Raw genomic sequence first — 6,000 nt, forward strand, 5'->3', positions numbered from 1 at the left:
GCGTGGCTAGTATTGAAAATTCAAAAATTTGCATGTCGTTGTATTCTTACTTAAAGATTATACTATTTTTTACCATACATCATCCTGTTCATTATCGTAAATTATGTCTTATTATTGGTTAAAACAATACAAATATGATCTATCTATAATAACAATTTGATTTGTTAAGCTTTAATAATATTATGCATATAATTATTCTTATTTTTGTTTTATTTTAATTGATTGTTGTTAGCTTTAGTTTTTATTAATAGTATATATTTGTAACTGATACATAGCTAAATAGTATTTTATATTTAATTTTTTATAATGACATTGGTGGGTGATTTTTAATTAGGCACAGGAGTATTTTAGACTAATTTTTATCATAATGACAGTGGTGGGTAATTTTTATCATAATGACAGTGGTGGGTAATTTTTATTTTCCTATTTTTCTCCGATTAACGTGGAAATTTCTAGATTTTGAGAGCGAACGTGAAGACTCCGTTTGTTGGCTAAATAATAAGATAATAAATTGATGAACAGAGCAGAAACCAGTGAGCCCGCGCTCTGTTCTGCGCTTAGGTCTAACGCTTCCGGAGACATCTCCCTCTCACAGGCATGTACTGTTTCCCAGCACTGCTTGGATTTGTGTGTTACTGTACCGGTGAGCTAGTGCTGGCTCAACCGTTGGACACGGCCTTATTAGCTGGAACGGCCGGTGAGAAAAAGACGTGCTATTTTTTTTTTTGAGATTATTAGATGCGCTGTTTTTTATACTAGGTGTGAGCGCAGGCTATGTGCGCACGATGGGGGAGGAGGAGGACAATGATTAGCAGATTGATGGTACCTGATCAATCTGTTGCCGCTCCACTAAAAGCAGGTATTATGGCCAGCAAGTGGCTGGCGAAATCCTCCGTGGAAGAGTGAGAAGAGAGGAAAGAGAACGGAGCGGGCGATTCGCAGGATGCCGGCTTTCCGCAGGCGAATACAGATGCTGCGGCGGCTATTAGTCCAGCAGTCTGATGAGCATTAAATGGCCACGATGGGGAAGAATAAAAACAAATGGATGGATGACATGGTGTTTCTATCCGCCGGTAGCCGGCACAACCATAAGCCTTGCTCTAACTCAAGTGCCCATCCTATTCTGTCCCCACCCAGGTCCCCACCAAGTGAAAGCTCGAAGACAAAAAAAAAACCGGCTAGTTGCCAGTAGATACTGTCATACTCCATACTGACCCTGAAAGTATCTTTCTGCAACACTGCATCAGTGACACTACTGTCCACCATCTAATAAACTGAGAAACATTTCCGAGTATTCAGATATATAGCATGTAAATGAAGCTGATATTCAACCAAAAGAGTATATTTGTCTTTGAAGATATCGTCACAATAATATTGGAGTAACATTTCCGAGTATTTGTTATCTTGGTTTTACACGTAGATTGCATTCTACACATACCAGGATATTATTGGATGCCTAAAATGGTCCATGACTCAGCTTGAACAAAACCACTGCCTATATTGTTTAAGGGAGGATTGATTGTGTGATAAGCAAGGGTCATCACATGGGGATGTGTCACACTCCCGCACAAGATCGGCGATGCCCTGCGCTGGAAAAAGCGGAGGAAGGGAGCTTTATAACTGAAATCTATATCTCTGATATGATCGATGATGGTGGCTGACAGGTAGTCCGGGGGCCCGCGCATAATAGCGCACGCGTAGCTAGTTTTTCTTTCCTTTCGAATTTTATAAGAACTATATGCAAATAGTTTTGTTTAATCTTGTTATTGTGATTTTTCCCTAACAACCCAGACTCATGTGCCGTCTATTTTTTATTATTGTATTCTATGGATCTTTTTTAAAATATGAATTTGGGAGAAAACAACGGATACCTTATTATATAGAAACATATCTTTTGGGTATCTACTGAGAGTAATATAAAGATTTATATAATTTTAACATGAATATTATTTGTTTAATTTTTTTTACGCGAGATTATATTGTTGCTTGAGAGTCTTATAGCTACAGTGCATGATAAATTACTCTTAATTTTTTACAAAAAGATTTAGGTGAGTGCTTCAATAATCAATGTATGTCACTGGAAGTAATAATCCGCTTTCTTCACCCTGTCAACCTCCCATTAATGGCCCGGTAAATCAGTGAAGTCTGGCAATATGACGAATTGTAATAGCAAATCAGTGAACTCGAATAATTGTAACGGTATGGATCCAATTAACCCTAAAATTATGGACCAATGCAAAATACTCCCAATCTTCTTCTCCTCTCATTCTCATCCCCTCTCTTCTTCCTCTCTCTCCATGGGCACAACAGCTGAGCAGCGGCGTGGGCTCGTGGCGGGCGGCGCACGCGGTGGAAGGTGGGGCACGCCATGCTGTCGCCATCTTGGAAGCTAGACTCGTCGCTGCTGCGGCTGGAGGAGGAGTCGAGCAGAGGATCTACTGGCGCAGGGGCGGGAGCAGGCGGCAGAGGCCACGCACCGCAGGCCGCCGGCGTGCCGAGGCTGCGTAGCCCGAAGTGGCGGCAGCAGGCCAGTCGCGCACCAGGCACACAGGAGCGCGGGACAGCAGGAAGCAACTGGCACGCGGAGTAGTCTTGTTGACAGCCAAATTTGGCAAGTCAGAGGACGACCGGTCTGACCGGTCAGACCGGTCTGCCCAGTTTTAGTCCGAGTAGGAGTTGTTTTATTTGTGGAAACTTTGTGTAATCCGACTTGGAGAAGGGGACGACTTCCTCGGCCTATAAATATAAAGGCTAAGGCCGATTGAGGTATTCCCAATCGAATCAATACAAAATACATCTACTTTTTGTTCCTCTCAAACCCTAGCTTTTCCAAACCCTAATTTGCTGTTCTTCTCGCGTCCCGGCGACGTTTGAAGGCGTTCTGAGTAGCCTTGCCGACCTTAGGGCAACCCTAGCCGAGCGAGCTCCGACGGGGTCCCTCCCGAGCTTGCGTTTCTAGGTCATCGCGGCATTCTACACCCGACCAATCAGACCGGTCGGCGAACCGGTCAGACCGGTCCGCCCAGGGCACTGCTGGTTCAGATCGTTTTGACGATCTCCTGCGCGTTCTAGCGCATTCGAGTGTGTTGGCGTGATTCTGTGTCAACATACTTTTTGACGACTCCGCTGGGGAAAGATTAATATGGTTTTAAAACTAATCTAATCTAGTCCTCGAAGAAGATGGGCTCTTTAGAATCGACAAGGAAAACATCATCACGGCTACAATGGAGGAGCTCACCGAAGAGGAGCGCAAGGCCTACCTTCTTGTGGAGGAGCACGTCAAGGCTCAATTCATGAAGGGCTTCAAAAAGGATCGTGGTGGCTTCGTCAAGAGGGTGGAGGAGTTCGTACTGCCGTCTCTCAAGCTTAGCAAGGATAAGATTGAAGAGATACCCAATGTAAGCCTCTCTCCCTCTGATATGTTTGATAAGATGTCATCCATGATGGATTAAAAGATTGTTGCTGTACAAGCCGCTGCAGGTGACATTTTGATTAAGTTGAGTAGTGATATTGATGCGCTTAAGGGTAAAAAACCTATGTCAGATCCTAATTCATCAGATCCAAGTTCGGCTACCCCTGAGTTCACATCTGAACCGATGTATGGTATGCCGCCGAACTCGTTCGTAGGGCAAACCCCGCCACCGTCGACCGTGTACACTTCACATGCCGGACCGGTCCCATAGACCGGTCAGACCTGGTAACCGGTCAGACCGGTTACTCAGTTCCATTGCCGGTGCCTCTTGAGACAATTCCAGGTTCGGCTATCCCTAGCCGAACTAATGAGTTGTCACTGTATACACCACCTCGCACCACTACTGTAGCAGGTGGGTCACGAGGATTTGGACCTAACCAAGGACCGATCCCAACTTCCTCACAGACGATGCCACATGGAAATCCTAATGCACAACGTCAATTTTCTGAGTTTTATACCAGCCAGCACTATCAAGCCGATCTCCTTAAGTTCAAAGAAGATCTGGCTAATGCAATTAAGAGTAAGCTTGGGGTGGATATGGGTTCTACGTGTTTATATCAAAAACCTTATCCCGCCGAGTTTGATTTTGTTTTTTTTCCCTGCTGGTTGGCGTATTCCCGAGTTTACCAAATTTAATGGTGATGATTCTCGTACAACTTGGGAACATGTTAGTCAATATGTATTGCAGTTGGGAGAAGCTGGTTTCAATGATGCTTTACGTGTGCGTTTATTCTCTTTATCTTTGTCTGGAACTGCTTTCTCTTAGTTTTCCTCGGTTGCTCCTAATTCTATTCGCAATTGGTCTCAGTTGGAGCATAAGTTTCATGATCACTTCTTTAGTGGGGAAACCGAAGCGAAATTGTTGAATTTGACATCGATTAAGCAAGGCCGTGATGAGCCTGCTTTGGATTATTTCAAAAGGTTTAAAGAAATTAAGAATCGGTATTTTAGTTTGACAATTTCCGAAAAAGATTTAGCGGATTTGGTGTTTAATGGTTTACGTTCTTATTTGAAAGAAAAACTTGAAGGTTTTGAGTATCATACGGTGAATTTTTTGCAAGTCAAAGTCATGGATTTAGAGTTTAAGCTTAAAAAGGCCAAGGATACTTTCAAGCCTCATCAGTCCAACACGCATATTCTTGATCATGATTCGGATAATTTGGACGATGATAGCAAGAAAGTATACGCTGCTGAATTTATTTGGCCATCAAAGGTCAAACCCGGTTCAGTTCCGTCTCTCAAGCCGATTCAAAAGAACAGGCAAGAGGAACTGAAATTTACGTTTGATATTTCTAAGTGCGATCGGATTTTTGATGAATTACTTAAAAACGATAACATCCGATTGTCACATGCTATTCCATCTCCCGATGAGCTTAAACGACATTCATATTGTAAGTGGCATAATTCTACATCTCATGCTACTAATGATTATAATGTTTTCCGTTGACAGGTACAATCGGCCATTAATGAAGGACGATTGGTACTTTCTAAGATACAAATTGATAAAGCCCCTTTCCCTGTTCACACACTGGAGTTGAACAATCCAAAGGTGCTCATTCGGCCGGAACAAGCCGAAGGAGCTAAGGGGAAGAATGTTGTCATTGGTGATTCAAGACCGATGAATACAAATGACAAAATTCTTGCCCGGGAAGTTATCAAGGAGAAGACTGATGATGGCAAGGACACTCTAAAGATCATCATCAGAAACCCAAGGCTCGGGAGGCAAGGAAGCTCTCGACCAGAGAATCGGTCTGCTACTCAGGCACGATCGGTCCGACCAGTGTCTCCGACCGGTCAGACCGGTGCCTCCAACCGGTCAGATCGGTCTGGTGAACGTCCCCAGACTTTCAAGCCAAAGCATCCAGAAGTGGGTACTTGGAAGACCAACGAGGTGAAGGTGCAGGGAAGAGCTGCTAAACAGAAGCACATCTTCAACCAGCTGTTGAACAAGTACACAAAGGCCGTTCAAAAGGATTGGCCACTAAAAAAGAGACCGCGATCACCACCGTGCCAAGATCGTCCAGCGTCCCCAAGGAGGGAATCCAGCAGGCGCAAGGGTGTTGTTGTCACATTGTATCCCCCCCAGAAGATGTATGCCACCATGCCATGGGTACCGCCGGCATCAGATGCTACAAATCCGGCATGGGAACATGAGGGGATTTGGATGCAGTGTTTCCCGATGCCTTATCCTCCACATTATCAAGGGGAAAGCTCCAGGGTATCCGTGAATGACCAATTGGGATCACACCAATCTAGTCCAGTGCAGCAGACCGCACCGGTCCGACCCGTTGCCACTGACCGGTCAGACCGGTCTCGTCAGAGGTCGGGCCAAGTTCCTGTTCCAAGGTTCGAGTATCGCGTCCAGGAGAAGAAGGAGGAGCAGAAGCTTGTTGTTGATCCAGAGAAGCCTAAAACCGATGTTGTTGTTCAAATCGGTGAAGTCAAGGTGCCCATAAAGGATACGGGCAAAAAGCCGATGGACATAGAGAAATCGGTTGATGTTCCTTCACAAAAGACGGTCATGGCCA

Source organism: Panicum virgatum, chromosome 9N (assembly GCF_016808335.1).
Source record: "Panicum virgatum strain AP13 chromosome 9N, P.virgatum_v5, whole genome shotgun sequence".
In the NCBI taxonomy this organism is placed as follows: Eukaryota; Viridiplantae; Streptophyta; class Magnoliopsida; order Poales; family Poaceae; genus Panicum; species Panicum virgatum.